Source organism: Tamandua tetradactyla, chromosome 6, assembly GCF_023851605.1.
Source record: "Tamandua tetradactyla isolate mTamTet1 chromosome 6, mTamTet1.pri, whole genome shotgun sequence".
NCBI lineage: Eukaryota > Metazoa > Chordata > Mammalia > Pilosa > Myrmecophagidae > Tamandua > Tamandua tetradactyla.
Genome location: NC_135332.1, coordinates 89,950,973 through 89,970,664, shown reverse-complemented (window position 1 = coordinate 89,970,664; position 19,692 = coordinate 89,950,973). Strand labels below are relative to the sequence as shown.

General features: G+C 37.5%; 1 protein-coding gene and 1 pseudogene across 7 annotated transcripts in view; one reads left to right on the top strand and one right to left on the bottom strand.

The window, feature by feature from the left end:
- The window catches only part of SPIDR (scaffold protein involved in DNA repair), a 757,458-nt gene that overhangs the window by 256,900 nt on the left and 480,866 nt on the right, over positions 1–19,692 (bottom strand). The window lies entirely within an intron of this gene.
- LOC143688598 (protein tyrosine phosphatase type IVA 1 pseudogene) lies at positions 19,143–19,664 on the top strand (annotated as a pseudogene).

The following is a 19,692-nucleotide window of genomic DNA, read 5'->3' as shown; positions in this document are numbered from 1 at the left end:
TCAGTAGCAAATAGAGATGCTGTGTGGAGCCTCTGGCAGGCCCCTATAAGAGAATCACAATGCAGACCATTAGGATTTTGGAGCAAAGCTCCAAAGTTATCATCTGCTGAAGAGAACTACTTTCCTTTTGAGAAATAGCTTTCGGCCTGCTATTGGGCCTTTTAGAGACTGAATGTTACATGGGCCACCAAGTTACCATGAGACTTGAGATGCCTATCATGAGCTGGGTGTTGTCTGACTTACCAAGACATAAAGTTGGGCATATGCAGCAGCGTTCCATCATAAAATTGAAATGGTATATTACAGAAAGGGCCAGATCAGGTCCTGAAGGCACAAGTAAGTTACATGAGGAAGTGGTGCAAATGCCCATGGTCTGTACTCCTGCCACATTACCTTCTCTTTCCCAGTTCAGAGCGATGGCCTCCTGTAGAGTTCATTACAGTGAATTCACTAAGGAAAAGAAAACTCGAGCCTGGTTTACAGATGGTTCTGCACAATATGCAGGTACCACCTGAAAGAGCACAGCTACAGAACTACAACCCCTTTCTGGGATGTTCCTGGAGGACACTGATGAGGTGAAATCCTCCAGGTGGGCAGAATTTTGAGCAGTGCACTTCGTTGTTCATTTTGCTTGGAAGGAGAACTGGCCAGAGGTTCATTTGTACACTGACTCATGGGCTGTTGCTAATGGTTTGGCTGGATGGTCAGTGACTTGGAAAGAGCATGATTGGAAATTGGTGACAAAGAGGTTTGGGGAAGAGATATGTAGATAGACCTTTCTGAGTGGGTTAAAAAGATGAAGATATCCATGTCCCATGAGAATGCACACCGGAGGGTGACTTCATCAGAGGAAGGTTTTAATAATGAAGTGGATAAGATGACCGGTTCTGTGGATACCAGTCAGCCTCTTTCCCCAGCAACTCTTGTCATTGCCTAAGGGCTGATGAACAAAATGGTCACGGTGGTAGGGATGGAGGTTATGCATGGGCTCAGCAATATGGACTTCCACACACCAAGGCTGAGCTGACTACAGCCACTGTTGAATGCCCCAATCCTGAGTGCTTCATTCAGCCCCCAATATGGCACCATTCCCCAAGGTGATCGGCCAACTACATGTTGGCAGGTTGAGTACACTGGACCACTCCCTTCATGGAAGGGACAGCGATTTGTTCTAACTGGAATAGACACGTACTCCGGATATGGGTTTGCTTTCCTTGCACATAATACTTCTGCCAAAACTACCATCTATGGACTTAACAGAATACCTTATCTACCATCATGGTATTCAACATAGCATTGCTTCTGATCAAGGAACCCATTTCATGGCAAATGAAGAGCAGGAATGGGCACATGCTCATGGAATTCTCTGGTCTTATCATGTTCCCCATCATCCAGAGGCAGCTGGATTGTAGAACAATGGAATGGCTTTTTGAAAACTCAACTATGGTGCCAACTAGGTGGCAATACTTTGCAGGGCTGGGGTAACGTTCTCCAGGAGGTTGTATATACTCTGAATCAGTGTCCACTGTATGGTGCTGTTTCTTCCATAGCCATTATCCATGGGTCTGGGAACCAAGGGGTGGGAATGGGAGTGGTACCACTCACTATTACCTTTAGCAATCCACTAGGAATTTTTGCTTCCTGTCCCTTCAACCTTGAGCTCTGCTGGTCTACAGGTTTTAGTTCCAGAAAGGGGAGTGCTTCTACCAGGAGAAAAATCAATGATTCCATGGACCTAGAATCTAAGACTACCACCTGGTCATTTTGGACCTCTCATGTCCCTGGATCAACAATCTAAGAAGGGGATTACTTTACTGGCTGGGGTGATTGACCCTGACTATTAATGGGAAATAGGACCGCAACTACACAATGGAGCTAAAAAAGAGTTTTCCTGGAAAACGAGATTCTCTAGATTGTCTTTTGGTACTACCATGCCCTGGGATTAAGATAAATGGAAAAGCAACAATCCAATCCAGGCAAGACTATCAATGGCTTGCAAACTTCAGGAATGAAGGTCTGGGTCACCCCAACAGTCAAAGAACCATGGCTAGCTGAAGTACTTGCTGACGGAAAGGGAACATGGAATGGGTAGAGGAAGAAGGTAGTGATAAATTTGAACTACGACCACATGATCAGTTACAGGACTGAAGACTGCAATGCTATTTTGTTCATGTTATAGTATTTAAGTTGCAAGATATCAAGTTTAAGAGTGAATATTACCCAAGTACTTGCACCCTATTCTGGGGACTTTTAATGCATTTCCAGTTGTTTGGAGGACAGTTGAGTAGTATTAGGTGAAGAAAAAAATATGTCTGTTATTGTTTCCTATTTGGAGATTAAGTATGGTTTAAGGTGATGTGTTTAGCTCCCAAATTGACAAGGGATGGACTCTCATGGTCAGGTTCATGTGTCAACTTGGCCAGGTGGTGGTGCCCAGTCATCTGGTTGGGTAAGTACTGGCCTGTCTGTTTCTATAAGGACATCTCATGGACCTAAATCATGATTACAGTGCCTGTATCTATAGCTGATTTCACTTGTAATCAGCTAAGGGGAGTGTCTTCTGCAATGAGATGCTTAATCTAATTACCAGCAGACTTTTAAGGAGGATTCAGAAGAGACAGTCACTCTTCCTGTTTCAGCTGGCGAGCCTCTCCTGTGGCGTTCATCCAGACCCTCTATCAAAGTTGCAGCTTCGTAGTCTGACCTATGGATCTTGGCCTCTTCCATTCCCACAGTTCTCCAGCCAGCCTCTCCTTAGAGCTCACTGAGGAACTACATTGGAGTTGCCAGCTTGCGGCCTGCCCTACAGACCTTGGACCCTTATATTCCCATGGTTTCCCAGCCAGCCTCTCCTGAAAGTTTGTTGAGGAACTTCCTCGGACATACCAGCTTGAGGACTTCCCTACAGACCTTAGTTTCTATATTCCCATGGTTACGTGAGACACTTTTATAAACTTTAAATCTACAGACATCTCCTGTTGATTCTGTTTCTCTAGAGTACCCTAGCTAATAGACCTATTATAAAGCCACATTGGTCAAAACAGGCTGGTACCAGCACAAAGACAGAACTATTGACCAATGGAATCAAATTGAGAGTGCAGAAGTAAACCACCAAATCTATGGTCAACTGATTTTTGACAAGGCCCCAAATCCTCTGAATTAGGGCAAAATAGTCTTTTCAATAAATGAGCATGGAAAAACTGGATATCAATTGCCAAAAGAATGAAAGAGAACCCCTATCTTACACCCTATACAAAAATTAACTCAAAGTGGATCAAACACCTAAATATTACTAGCACCATAAAGCTTCTAGAAGAAAATGTAGGGAAACATCTTCAAGACCTAGTAAAAGGAGGTCGTTTCCTAAACTTTATACCCAAAGTACAAGCAACAAAAGAAAAAACAGGTAAATGGAAATCACATAGCGGACAAAGGTTTGATATCTTATATACACAAAGAAATCATATAACTCAACAACAAAAGAACAAATAACCCAATTATAACTGGGTTAAAGTTATGAACAGGCATTTCTATGAAAAGCAAATACAGATGGCTCAAAAGAATAAGAAGAGATGTTCATTTTCATTGTCCAGAAGGGAAATGCAGATCAAAACTACAATGACATGCCATCTCACACCTATAATAATGGCTGTTATTAAAAAAACAGGAAACTATAAATGTTGGAGAGGATGTGGAAAAACCGGGACACTTATGCTACTGTTGGTGGGAATGTATAATGGTACAGCCATTATGGAAGACTGGCAGTTTCTTAGGAAACTAAATATCGAGTTGCCCTATGATCCAGCAATAACACTACTTGGTATATATATAAAGCAATGACACAAATAGACATTTGTACATCGATGTTCATAGCAGTATTACTCACAATTGTCAAAAGATGTAAAGAAACCAAATGCCCATCAACAGATGAGTGGATTAACAAAATGTGGTATATATATATATTATGGAATATTATGCAGCAGTAAGACAAAATTATGTCCTTTAAGCACATGACAAAATGGATGAGCCTTGAGGACATAATCCTGGGTGAAATAAGCCAGACACAAAAGGATAGATACTGTATGATTTCACTTTATGACCATGGTAAAGGTGAAATCAGAGGCTAATAATACAGAATATAGGGGACTAAGAGATACATAGAAGCCAAAGTTGGTGAACGGTTAGCTAATGAAGTTGAACTCCAATGTAAGAGAACAGATAGAAGTGAAGGTGGTTCTCTACTGGGTCTATAAGTAATATTACCATATTGAAGATGAACAAGATTGAAAAGGGTTGTACAGATCTACGTGTTCCACTAACTAACATTAAAATATAAATTCTTTCTTGCAAGAACTACTTCAAAGGTGTGATTCGTGTACAAGGTGAGCTTAAGTCCAGGGTACAGGGGGAAAACAGCTACTGCATGCTATGGGCTATGTTTGAAAGGAAAACATTAGCACTACCACAGCAATAGCAGAGGTAAATAATGGGGGAAGAAACAAGAGCAAAGAGGAGTTTAGATTTCCTGTTTGGTGAGGGTGTGTTTATTGGTTTTCTTTCTCTTGGGAACAAAGAAATTACATAAAATTGAGGGTGGTGATGGACTGCGGACTTTGGGCACTATACATGATCCCTTATGAATGCAGGTATCTGAAGGATGCTGTGACTGAGAAGCAGATTTTTGAATGATGTATACTTATGAATGAAATGTTGTGCTGTTACAAAAAAGGTACAAAGTTGTGAGGCAAGCAACTATGTGAATGAACATGTGGGACATTTGGTGAGGCAAAATAAGTCAGAAACAAAAGAACAACAATGGTATGGTCTCCTTTAGAAAATGCTTACAAGAAAACAAGGGCCTCGATTGTAACTTTTTGTAGCAGGCACATTTATTTCAGAGCAGTTAATTATTATTTCTGGATTTTGAGAGGCTATTATATATATATATAAACATATATATGTACATATATTATTTAGAGATAAGAATGACACCGATCAGGTTGGGGTTTAAGTAATTCAGAACACAGGGGAACAGAAGATAATGTCTATATTTTAGAACCACACATACTCTTTGAGCAAAGGAAGAAAGGTTTATTTGGTCTGAAACTGAAATTTTCTGTAGTTCATAATCTAACTCAATCTATCTGTATAGCTCATTTGAACAACTGAAACACAGGATGCCCAGAATAAGAAAGAGGTCCTTGAAGCCTGTATAGCTTAATGTAATGCCTGGATACATTCTAGAGTATATTAAGCAGACAAAAAGTACTGGCAAAGTCCCTTGAGCAATGGGAGAAAGATCAACTTTACCATCAGGAAATCCCCTGATACCGTGTGAAAGTATAAGTCATGCTGTTGATCTTGAGGCTTACTCTTGGGAAGCTTACGTAGGTAGTGGAGAAACCTTAGCCTACCTATAGGTATGCTTAAGAGTTACTTCTGGAGGACATTTTTTGTTGCTTAGATGTGGTCTTGCTCTCTCTAAGCCAAATTCTGCAAGTGAAATCACTGCCCTCCTGCTATGTGGGACATGACATTCAGGGGTGAAAGTCTCCCTTGTGATGGGGGAGATGACTCCCAAGGATAAATCCAGCCCTGGCACCATGAATCAATAATGCCATCCTGACCAAAAGGGGGGAAAGAAGTGTAACTAATAAAGTATCAGTGGCAGAGACAGTTCAAACAGAGGTGAGAGGCTACTTTGAGGGTTATCTTATGCCAGCTTCAATTAGACATTGCTACCTATCATAACCTGCCAACCCCCAACCAGGACCATTCCAGCCAATCCTAAAGAACACCTAGGGCAATATAAGATTCCACAAGGGTTCCATGCAGTAGGGTAACTTTTCAGAAACCTACAACCTCCAGATGGGTCTCTGGCCCAGATAAGTCCTGAAACTTAAGAGGGCCCCCTCTCAGAACATCAGATAGTTTCATCTTCTTAGCCCATATTAGTGACAGACCCTTCCAACATGAAAAAGTTAGAATGGCCATAGCTCAAATATCCTAAAGACAGGGAGATAAAGATCAAGGGTGATGGTGGAGTTATACAGAGAAGACAGGATTTAACAAATGAATATGAACACTGAATCATTAAATTGATATTTCTTTTAGTCTCCAGTATCTTAGAGCAGCTAGAAGTAAAAACCTAAAATCGTGGAGTTGTAACCCACGTCAAACTCTGAAATCTGTTCTAAAACTAATTGTGGTGCTGTGCTTTGAAACTTACTGCTTTTTTGTATATGCTAATTTTTCCAAAAAAAAGAAAGAAAAAAAGGTTGACTGTAGTGTAAAAAAATATTTATGCCTTCTAGCCTCCTATATTCTGGAGCAGCTAGAAGGAAAAATCTGAGAGGACTGTAACATAGCCCATGGGACAAACTCTGCGATTTTTCCTGTAACTAGCTGTTGAAGAATGCTTTGAAAACCATTGTTTTTTATATATATTATACTATACAACAAAAATGTTAAAAAATAAAAAACCTTATGTGATTCAGGTAAAATAGTAATATGGAAAAATTCATACTTGAGAATGCCTATATTAAAACAGAAGAAAAAACAAATCAATGACCTAATCTTCCATCTTAAGAAAGTAGAAAAATAATAGTTACTAAACCCAAAGCAAACATAAAGAAGGAATAATAAAGGCAAAGAGACTAAAAAAAAAAAAAAAAGAGAAAATCAACAAAAACAAAAATTGGTTCCTTGAAAAGATCATCAAAATTGTAAACCTTTAGCTAGACCGATAAAGAAAAAAAGAGAAAAGACTAATATTACTAAAATCAGTGGCGGCATTACCAGTAGCCTTACAGAAATAGAAAGGATTAGGGGAAACACTGCAAGGGAATACTATGAAATGGACAAGTTTCTAGAAAGATACAAACTATCGAAAATGGGGCAAAAAGAAATAGACAATCTAAATAGATTTATAGGTGAAGAGAGTGAATTAGTAAACATAAAAATACCCACAAAGAAAAGTCCAGGACCACACAGTTTCACTGCTGAATTCTACAACATTTAAAGAAGAACTAATAACTAATCTTCACAAATTCTCCCAAAAAGAAGAAGAGGAGGGCATACTTCCCAACTTATTTTATGAGGCCAGTATTACTCTAATAATAAAACCGGAGAGACATCTCAAGAAATGAAAACGACAGACCAATAGCTCTTACGAATATAGATGTAAAACTCTTCAACATAATACAAGCAAACCAAATTCAGCAACATATAAAAAGGATTATAATGATCTAGTAAGATTTATTCCAGGAATGCAAAGTTGGTTTAATAACCATATTAATAGAATTAAAGACCAAAAACCACAGGATCACCTCAAAACAAAAAGAAAAATCATTGGAAAAAATCCAACACCATCTCATGGTAAAAACACTCCCAGAACTAAGAATAGAAAGAAACTTCCTCAACCTGAGACAGAGCATCTACAAAAAATCCACATCTAGTACCATACTCATTGGTGAAAGACAACTCTTTAACCCTAAAATGAGAAACAAGACAAGGATTTTTATTCTCCCACTTCTATTCAACACTGTCCTGGAGGTTCTAATCAGGACAATTAGGCAAGGAAAAGAAATAGAAGCAAATCAAATTGGAAAGGAATAAGTAAAACTATGTCTACTTTTAGATGAAATGTTCCTGTATATAGAAATTCTAAGGAATCCACCAAAAAAAACTATAAGAAACAATAAACAAGTTCAGCAAAGTTTCAGGATACAAAATCAATATGTAAAACTCAATTGTATTTCTATACATTACTGATGGACATTTTGAAAATGAAATTAAAAACAAAAATTCCATTAAATAACATCAAAAAGTAAGATATTTAGGAATACATTTAACAAAGGATGTAAAAAACTTGTGCTCTAAAAATTACAAAACACTTTTGAGAGAAATTAAAGAACTAAATAAATGGGAAGACATCACACAATAATAGATCAGAAAACTTAATAATATTAAAATGGCAATATTCTACAAACAGATCTATAGATTCAATAGAATCAAAATCCCAACTGGTCTTTCCACTGACAGGCTGATCCTAAAACTCATATGGAAATGCTAGGAAGCCAGAGAAGCCAAAACAATACTGAAAATGAAGAACAAAGCTGAAGAATCCTACTTCCTGATTCCAAAGTTTACTATGAAGCTACAGTAACCAAGAAAGGGTGATAACTGGCATAAGGAGAGATGTATAGACTCATGTAATAGAATTCATTTTATGTTTATGGCCAACTGATTTTCAATAGGGTGCCAAGAAAATTCAACAGATAAATAAGCTTTTCAACAATGGTGTTGGGACAATTGCATATCTACATGCAAAAGATGAATTTGGATGTCTTCTTTATACCACAGACAAGAATGAACTCAAAATGGATGGCAGACCCAAATCTAAAATCTAAAACTCATAGAAGGAAACATAGGAGTAAATCTGCATGACCTTGGATTAAATAACACCACAAGCAATAAAAGAAAAAAAAACTTGATAAACTGGACTTCAGCAAAATTGAACATTTTTCTGATTCACAGGATATCAATCAAGAAAGTAAAAAGACAATTGACAGAATAGGAGAAAATATTTGCAAATCATATATCTGATAAGGGACTTATATTCAGAATATATTAAGAATTCTTACAACTCAATTATAAAAGATGAATAAGTGATTAAAATGGGGAAATATTTGATTAGACATTTTTCCAAAGAATAAATGCAAATGGGCAACAAATGCATGAAAACATGCTCAACATCATTAGTCACTGGAGAAATACAAAACATAACAACTTTTGAGATACCATTTCACACCCACTAGGATTGCTATAATAAAAAAGACAGACAATAACAAGTGTTGACAAGGATGTGGAGAAACTGGAACTCCTCCTGTGAAGAGGTCATAGCAGCCACAGTAAGAGCTATACTTAGTGGTATGCCACTTCCTAAAAATTCATATTTGTGCTTTATAACGTGTAAAATATTTTTGGGCCTATAATCTTATTTAATCTTCACAAAAGCCCTGTGAGATATAATAAACTAAGTTCTTTTGTCCAGTCAATTGTGATTTTTAAGTTCTGTGAATACAGTCAGTGTCAAGTCTGATAGTATAAACAAATCTTTCAGTTCCAATATAATGAAAAATATTTCTTTAAGCTACCATTTACTTAAATATTCACTGGTACACTTTGGAAAAATACTATTTTTCATGACATGGATTTTCTTCACAAGTTAATAAACTAATTTGGGAATTATTCTTCAGCTCCTTTTTATTTGGAGAGAATTCATTTATAACTTCTTATATTTGGAAGAAGATCATTCACTACCTTAGGAATTAAGGTTTCACTGATGTTATTCTTTAGCCTTCAAGAAACAAGATCAACGATACATAATACCATAATACCACACAAACGCTTAAAAATTTAAGTTGATAATAGGAGTATTTTCTTTAAAATTTATGATTTTAGTGGCTGAAGGATACAATGTCTGAGAAGTAGAATGGCAAACTGTGGTATATATATATGATAGGATATTGTGCTTCTATAGAAAGGAACAAAACCATGATGCATGCAATGAAGTAAATGAACTTGGGGGACATTATGCAATGCAAAATAAGCCAGAAACAAAAGAGTAAATATTGTATGGTCTCTTTTAGAAAGTACTTATAAGAAAATTGGAGCCTAAATTGTAAGCTCTTATAGCAGTCAAATTTAGTAAGGAGCTGTAATTGTTATTACTAGATTTTGAGAGGCCTTGCTATACATGTATAATCTGCTATTTCTCTAGAACTTTGGGTACCTGGGTGATACGAACACTTAAAGAGTAGGAGTTCTGTAGGTTTGAAAGTCAGCATATTAAGTGCTAAAAACTGAAAAAGAGATCAGTCTTCAATTAGAGATAAGAATGATGTTAATCGGGTCCAGATTAAAGTAAATCAGAATACAGGTGTAAGGAGGACATTGTGTTTTAGAACTTCACCTATTCTAATGGGACCAAAGGAAGAGCGGTTTATTTTGTTCAAAACCTAAATTTTCTGTGGTACAAAATCTAACTCAACCTGTATAGACAGATTTAAACAACTGAAACACATGGAACCCAGACTGGAAATGAGGGCTTGTAGTTCTGTATAGCTTAATGTAATGCGTAATACATCCCAGAGTATGTTAAGCAGATAATAAAAAGTATTGGCAAAGTCCCTTGAAGGATGGGAGAAAAAATATGGAACTATTAAGCTTTACCACCAGGGAAACCCCTGAGACTGTCTCAAACATTAGGGACTCTCAAGAAAATAGGGCAAGCCCTTGATCTTTAGGCTTGGTCTTGTGAAGCTTATTTATGTAGCGTAGAAGCTAACCTACTTATAGTTATGCTTAAGAGTTACTTCCAGAGGACCTCTTCTGTTGCTCAGATGTGGCCTCTCTCTAAGCCCAACTCTGTAAGTAAATTCATTATCCTCTCACCTACATGGGACATGACATCCAGGGGTGAAAGTCTCCCTGGCAACGAGGGATATGAATCCCAGGCATAAGCCTGGCCCTGGCACCATGGAATCGACAATCCCTTCCTACAAAAATGGGGAAAAGAATCGTAACAAAGTAAGGTATCAGTGGTCAGGAGACTCAATGTCGACAGGCTATTCTGGAGGCCACTCAGGCAAATTTCAGCTAGACATCACAATTACCTATGGCTTGTCAAACCCCAACCAAAACCATTCCTGACAACCCTAAAGAACACCGAGGGCCCTATCTGAGATTCTACAAAAGTTCCATGCACTATGATTACTTTCCAGAAACCTACAATCTCCAGAGGGGTTACTAGGCCAGTAAGTCCTCAAACCCAGAGGGGCCAGCCTCTCCAGAACCTCAAGTAGTGCCAACTCCCTGCCCATATTATCGATAGCCCTTTCTGACATGAAATAGAACGGGCATAGCCCCAAAACCCCTAACTGGGAGAAAGATCAAAGGAGAGGAAGGAGTTATAACAGAGAAGATAGGATTTAACAAATGAGTATGACTGCTGAATCATCATATTGATATTTCTTTTAGTCTTGGAGCAGCCAGAAGAAAAAATCTAAAATTGTGAAACTGTAACCCATACCAAACTCTGAAATCTGTTCTATAACTACTTGTTACAATGTACTTCAAAATTTATTGCCTTTTTTGTATATGTGCTATATTTCCCAATTAAAAACTGTTAAAGTTATTACTTTAAAATTGTCTTTCATTTGCTTATTTCATACAAAATTTTATGAAAACCAGAGAGATGTAGTAAAAATGCCATGTCCAAAATCAAGGGCTGTTTGAATTTATTAAAAAAAAAAAAAAAAAAAAGATGAGGAACTTATTGATATTGATAGTAACAAAATCCAAGCAATGGCCTTGGTGACAGCCTTCATGTGTGTGCCTAGAATCCACTCCTGATTCACCCAAAACTACAGGTGGCATACCCTCAAAGATGAAAAAGACCACTGAAGCCTCCAACAGATACCAAGGGTTGTGATTCTAGTGGCAGAACAAGAATGCCCAATATGGCCCTAGTGGGTGGTCTCTAAAAGGGTGGGTAGCCCAGGTGTTATGGAGAGCAAGGAGAAAATTACAGCTATCCTGGGAGAACTTGGAAAAAAATCATTCTCAAAACTGAACGTGTTTTGCTGAGGAAGAATTACTTGAAAGCGGATTCTAAGACATATACACATATAATACTTCTCCATTTTTTAATATTTTGTTCTGAAGTGAAATTTTAAAGAATGCTTCTACAATTTACTCCCTCCCTTTCAACCTTTTGAAGGAATTATAAAATTGGTTTGAAAGAAATGTTCTATTTAGCAATAGATGAAGCTTTGTGATAACTTGAAAAAAAGGATTTTGATTTTTTGCTTTTGTTTTTTAAATTCTGGATACTAAACCTCTAGCTCTTAAAAGACCCAAGTCTTAAAAACCAATCAATTCATTTTGGATGAAAAGCTGTTCTTACAGAGTTGTCATTTGGTGGACCATTTTCAAGTCCTATGATACAATGAGAAAAAATAATATGATTCCTAATGCCATCTCATCTGTCTGAGCATGGTGAGTCTACTCTCTGCCTGCATTTCCCAGTCTCAAAGCCTCTGTTCCCCAGGCCAGTATAATAACAGCCATCAGTGTCTCCAACTTTTATTTCAATTGAAAAATAAATAGATCTTAGGAACGCTAGGGAGAGAAAATTAGGGTTCCCTAAAGTAAAATTACTACTAACTATAATTTTCCTATTTGATCCTGAAGTGAAAAAATAAAATACAATACTTAGAAGATTTTTTGAGTCCCTCAGCATTACTTTCCTTTCTTAAATATTTTTCAGGAAATAAATTTTAAAATCTGCTTAAAATAATATCTTGAAATTGCTATTAGTAGACTTTAACTCTGGTTTTCTTACTGGTAACATAGTTAAAGGTAATAACCAACTTTAAACCTATGTGGAACAAATTTTTCTACAATGCAATTCCAAACTACAGCAAATTCTGTAACTGAAGATTGACTCAGGCATTGTGCCATAGCCATATTTTCAGCTCTTAAGGAGTTAGCTTCTGCAAAGCAAAAAGCTAGACAAGCATATGTGCAGCTCCTATGTTAAGCAGAATATAACAGTGTTTTATGAGAGACCCTATTTTAGAAAAAAATCTACAAGAATTCATGCATTGGAGAGACCCTTCCAGCAGGAAGAATCAGAAGAAGCTGAGTTTGAGATGTCTTAAATGAATAGTCAAGACATTCTAGGTAGAGTGAGGGTGAAAATACTAAAAGTAAGAGGCAGTTCATTAACTGGCTACATGCACTTGGAAAAGTTGCTTGAGGGAATCATAAATTCTACACCAAGAAACATTCTAATATACACCATAAGGAACCATCAAATATTTCTGAGCAGATGAGCAATATGGCCAAATTTATGCTTACAAAATTTATATTAGTGGCTGTGACAATACCAGAAGTAGGGCATAAAATAGCTTGCAGAAAGAGGACCTAGAAGTTCAGGTTACCAGTTGGACTCCATTGTAATGGTTTAGGGAAGAGGTAAAAAAGTAACAATGAAAATGGTAAAGAAAGGGGAAACCAAAATATCATTCTGGAGGAGATTCTATAAAGACTTAGGCACTTAATTGTTATTTATAATGTGCAATTATATGCTATCCACTGATTTACCCAATCATCAGGGTGCAAGGGGTCAACTCCTCAGGACTAAAAATGAAGCATGGCTGATCTGTTTCTAGGGAATGAGAGAGATGACAGACTTTCAAACCCAATCTCTCTGAATAGGAAACAGTCTTGGTGAGAAGCATGACTACTTTGCAAGATGTTTGACTTTACAGGCTTGGGAAGAATAAAATTAGGTGCCAGTATAGTCCAGGCTACGTCCATGGGTTACAGGAAAAAAAAATTAGAGGATATCACACTGTGGGCAAAAGATATCACTGTTGGTGATCTCTCCCTACAGGAGAGACATGCTGGAGAAGATATGCCACTGAAGTCAACTGGGAGAAAGATTTTAGGTTGGGTGGTTTGCAGAGGGGTTACGCTCATCACATCATATCCTATTTCTTAACGTGTGGCAACACGAAAGGGATGCAAATCTGACATACAGGGGCTTAGTTATCAAAGATTCATCTTTTCAGGGTTAGAAACAAGGGATCCTTGACCATTAGAGCTTTTAGGGATGATACCACACTTGCTGAAAGTACAGGCCTTGTCCCTTCTCCATCACCTAGGCCTTCTTTGGTATGATTTATTTCCCTTTCTGCAGGTTGCTAGGTGGTTAGAGTCCTTCATATGAAGTTATTTAAAATGAAGGATCAATATTGGCCTGTTTAAACGACTGCTTGCCTATATCCACACCCTACTGACACATCAAGACAAATAGCAGATAACACCTGCTCTGAGCTGCTGCCCCTAGCCCCTTCATGCTTCCAACTAGACTCATCTTCTTTGCTTCCTAAACCTAAGTTTGTGGCTTCCTCAGATAGCCTCTCCACCCCAACATTTTATTTTGAAAAAACCTTCAGTCTTACAGAAAATGTGCAAGAACTTTCACACACTTTTTTTTTAACCTTTAAAAAAACTTTTTATTATTCTGTTATGTAAAATTAAATGCTGTCTGCTTTGGGCATTGCTGAGAGTGGCTGCTTTTCAAAAAAGGGTTTTCCAGAAGACAAAAACAATTCACCTGTGGGTGTTCTGAGAAAATGGAATGTACCTTACAGGACTGCAGATGAGCAACACCTAGTGATAAACCAGTTTTGGTCCAGTAGATAAATGAGAATGGACACACATACCATACCAATCAATGTTTATTTGTTTTCCACTTTGTAAGAACCCCCCTCCATGTAAAATGGAAACTTACTATCAACAAGTCAGAACATTTTTTCACTTGCTTACATATTTGCTCTACATATGCTCCCTCTTTCCAAACCCTTGCTGGAGTTCCTTTGCTGCCCAATTCATAAATTGGATGCTGCTCAATTCATAAATTATAAAAAGCTCAAATAATCCCCCATAATTAATACCTTAATTAATTTACTTTTAAGTTTTGGCATCCTAAGTGGGATCCAGAGGAGATCCCCAGTGGTCCCGGGAGGCAGTGAGAAGACCAGGCAAAGGTTACCCCTGAGCCCTTTGTCCTCTCTGCTCTCTTGTGGCACCTGAGGGCCAACAAATAAATTCATTGCATATCTGAGTTCTGAGTTTGTTTAAATAGTTCTGAAGTATGGGGATCATAAGTAAAATCAAATAACAATACAGTGGTTTTTTTGGGGGGGGGTGGTACATGGCCCAGGAATCGAACCCAGGTCTCCCACACGGAAGGCAGACATTCTAACCACTGAACAACCCATGCACCCTTAACAATATAGTTTTGTTCTTCAAATAAACTAGCATTTTATCTACTAGATCTTTAAGATGAAAAACACAAATTTGTGTTTACATTCAAATTTGTTAAAATTGAGTTTTAACAAACTTTATTTCAAGAGCACTGTGCTATGTAGGATGTTGGCTTGAAGACAGTTCTCAAGACCTTTTTGGTAGCTTAAATATGTAAGGTATGCAGGTCACGTTTTTGTAGAAGAAAAAGAAATTAGATTTGTATTAAAGTAAAATGACTTTTTCTTGAAGAATGAGAAACAGAAATGTATAAGATAAACTTGAATAAAAAAAAGCTATAAAAAGGTTTGTGGAAAAGGAATTTCATTTATCCTGCTCAAGAAATGATAGGTGTATAAGATTTTAAAGACTTTTCTTATCTGACAGTGTCTTTATGCAAAACCAGAATTTGGTTTTCTCTCTGTTAAAATGACCAAGTTTTCTTGAACTATTGGTCTGCTCCTACTAAGAGGTATAAAAGTTTTTCTAAACCATTAGAGTAATCTGCCTAGAAGGGAAAGGTTCTGTATTTTATCACAATAATCTGCTGTGCTTGATGTTGGCTCTCCTATGTAAAATGGAAACTTAATGGCAGGCAATCAGAACAGTCCCTCACTTGCATTTGCTTTATTTATGCTCCCCCTTGGTGGAGGTACTTTCCACTTACAGTTTGGATGCTGCCTGATTTATTACTTGTAAACTGTTCAAGTAATAGCCCATAATTGATATCTTGCCTATTTTTTCAACAATAGTAACAATGTAAACACAAATTTCTCTATTTTAACCATTTTCAAGTGTACAATTCATTGGTATTAATTATATTCATGACACTGTGCTACCATTATCAACATTCATTACTAAGACATTTCTATCCCCCAAATAGAAACTCATGGTCCATTAAGTATTAACTCCCCATTTTTTCTCCCATTTCTTCTCTCCAGCCCCTGGTAAATTCTAAACTATTTTCTGTCTATGAATTTGCAGATTCTGGTCATTTCATAAAAGTAGGATCAGAGGATATTTATTTTTTTGTGCTGGGTTTTTTACATTCCCATGATGTTTTCAAGGTTCATCCACATTGTAACATGTATCAGAACTTCATCATTTTTTAAGGCTGAATAATATTCCACTGTGTGTATATGACAAGTTTAGTTTATGCATTCATGTGCTGATGAACATTTAGGTTCCTTCTATCTTTTGACTATTATATATAATGCTGCTATGAACACTGGTGTGCAAATATCTGTTCAAGTCCCTTTCTTCAATTCTTTTGGGCATATACCTAGAAGAGAGGTTGCTGGGTCATATGGCATTACTATGCCTAACTTTCTAAAGAACCACCAATTTTTTTCTCTTCAGAGCTTCTCTGAATAAAGAAAGGCATTTAGCCTACCTTGTTGGGATATGGACTTGCTCCACCTCAAATCTCTTATGCTATCATGTTCTACCAACTCTGTTGAATGGCAGGAAGTAAAAAGAGGCAAAGAAAGGTAAGATAAGCTAGACAACATAAACTAAAATGTTTTTTAACAGGTATAACAAAACAAAATAAAAGGCTTAGTTTAAAGTAAATGACCAAAGATAAAAAGATAAAGAAATAATAATTTAAAAATCTTTTATAAAATAAGACAAATCCAAAAATATGATAAAAAGAGCACACACAGTTATACACAATATACTGATAAAAAACACATAGCTATGGGTACCTGTATGGGAATTGGCAAGGTCTTAAAGGTTAATCCAACTAAGACCATGGAAGCTTGGCCATGCCTCATGACCCCTGAAGAAGACTACTACAGAGGGTCCCGACACTTGTAACAGCTTTCACCTTCACATACACATTAATTATGATAAGCCAGGTACCTGGCATTCATTTTTAAATGCATCTGGTTGCTTCCCCTTTCTATGGTTTTCAACAATCATCCTTACCTCCAACCCACCTTCAAAAAAAATCAGACAAACAAAAAAACCAAAGACAATATCCAGACTGGTATTCTGGATATACTCAACCATCCAACAACTAAACGGGAGCTTTACAGGCTTAGAGTTGGTATGATAGGAATTATAGAAAAATAAGGAAAAAGCAGACAAGTTTTTAACATAATGCTTGACTGTGAGGAGTCAGTCAGCTTGGGAGGCAAGCAGAGCCAGAATGGGATGGTAGGAAGACTCAAGGGGCCGAGATATCTTTCTTGATATATTTAGGACACATGTCTGAAAACTATATCTGGGTTCAAAGCTCCACTAGAGTGCTACATAAAACTCTCTTGCTATGCTTCTCATTTCTAGGTGCCTATTTAATTATTTGTTCCCCTCACTAGGCACCAAAGGGGAAGACATGTGGCCAGCACAGAATGATGCTCCACAATGTTTGCCGGTCCTGTATAAGAGAACGAAATGCAAAGACACAAGAAGGAAATGGTCTTGTCTAGAGGAGAAGTCATGAAATACAATTACGTACAGAAGCTTGAAGAGAACAGGAGTCCCAGAGGGTACAATGAAATAGGGCAGAAATTTCAACTGAAGAGGGCACTAGGCATTGGAAAGGGTAGGAGTGAATAAATGTTTGGGAGAACATTTCAAAGGGTAGAGAAAAACAATGAGGGTTGAACTTCCTATTACAATAGTCCAAAGGTAAATTGAAGAGACATTAGTGGTGTAAATGTAAAATGGCAATCCTTCTACCAGGAACAATCTGTACTTTACAAACTGCCAAGAGTACCCATGTTAAAATAACAGATACTAGTACCCAAAATGTTATCTACTCTGAGTAGAGTAACATATGACAAATATTGGCTTTGACTATATTAAAAATGATATTATCAGGTGCATAGGTGGTTCAGTGGTAGAATGTTTGCTGCCATGAGGGAGATTCAGGTTCAGTTCCCAACGTATGCACCCCACTCCCCCCAAAAAAAGAAAAGAAAAAAAAAGTGATATCATTCATTTACACTTATTATTAAGGGTAAAACAGATGACTATCACATCTAAAATGCAGCTAAATGCCCTAAGAAGGAAGAATAAGGGAATATGAAATGTACTATCTCCAGGGACTTCCACTTGGCCAACTTCAAATGATCTTTTCAGATTTTTTAAAAATTGAATTTATATAGTCAACCTTGTGCATAGATTCTGTCCAGTTACTCACAGATACCACTCTCCCGAAATTGTTTTTCTACAATCATCAGTTCCTTTTTCCTTTATGGTCATTCAGTCAACAGTCATTCAACATAGACTGGGCACAAAGTATGAACCAAGCATTATGCTGGGGTCAGAAATACAGTTGTATTTGGGACCTCATAGCTTCAAATTTCATGTATAGATAAAATCATCTCAATCATAAAATCATATCAATCACTTACTAGCTAGAACTTTATGGCTATAAAACATCTCTACTATTCCTCTTTCCTAAACATCCTAAATTAAAAATTAACCCCACGTACTTCCCCTCAAACAAACAAGGTAAACAAACAAAAATTCAACAAGTGGTGCTACAATAACAGGATACTCACATGGAAAAATAATGAAATGTGACTCTGTCACATAGTATACAAAAAAAAAATTAATCCCAGGCCTCAGCAAGCATATTGGCTCCCTCTGCTGTGGGCCGGATCCCCCATGCAATGCACTCACTTCAGATTTGTTTACACTCATGGTAGAGCCTGGTGCCAATGCCTCCGCTTGCTCCACCTCTGCCTTGAAATGACCACCGCCGCCCCCTGTCCTGCAGCCACCACCACCTCTGCTGCTGTTTTGCCGATGCCTCGGGACCGGCTGTATGATTTGGCCACAATCTTCAATGAGTAAATACTGCTCAGTTCTGTGGTGTTCTTGGTCACACATTTATGGAGTTTCTGAATGGCAGTGGAGATTTACTGCCAGGCACAGTACGATCTCTATGCAGACAAGTGAACTGTAGAAAGTCATTACTACTCCACCAAGAAATCCCCATAAGAGTGGTTAACCTGGACTCAGAAGTGTTGAACTGAAATCTGCAGAACATTTAACAGGAGTCCTGATCTGGATGGAGTAAACCTCAGTACACCACTTTATATTGCTTCAGTATTACTGGATTGAAGAATTACTGCTTTGTGTTAGGAAGTTCATTTCATTTCCCATTACTCCCAACTTTATACTCAAAGCACTGAGAATTTCAAATGGAGTATACTGAAGGAGACTTCAGTTTCTTTATATCGTTTCTGTATTCAATTTTTAAAATTCTTTCTTAGCCCTATTGAGTGTTTTTTAACTAAATTAACATGACTTGAATGAACTGCCCAGCTCCTGTGGAAGCCACATACAAGAATGTGAGATTTCTTATTACACACAATCCGACCAATGCAACCTTAAGCAAATTTGTAGAGGAATTTAATAAGTATGGAGTTAGCACAATAGTGAAAGTATGTGAAGCAACTTACGATACTGCTCTTGTGGAGAAAGCAGGCATCCATGTTCTTGACTGGCCTTTTGATGATGGTGCACCACCATCCAACCAGATTGTTGATGATTGGTTAAGTCTTGTAAAAATTAAGTTTCATGAAGAACCTGGTGGCTGCATGGCTGTTCATTGTGTTGCAGGGCTTGGGAAAGCTCCAGTGCTTGTTGCCCTAGCATTGATTGAAGGTGGAATGAAATATGAAGATGCAGTACAGTTTATAAGACAAAAGTGGAGTGGAGCTTTTAACAGCAAGCAACTTTTGTATTTGGAGAAGTATCATCCTAAAATGCAGTTGCACTTTAAAGACTCGCATGGTCACAGAAACAACTGTTGCATTCAATAAAACTGGGGTGCCTTGGAAGTGGAATTTG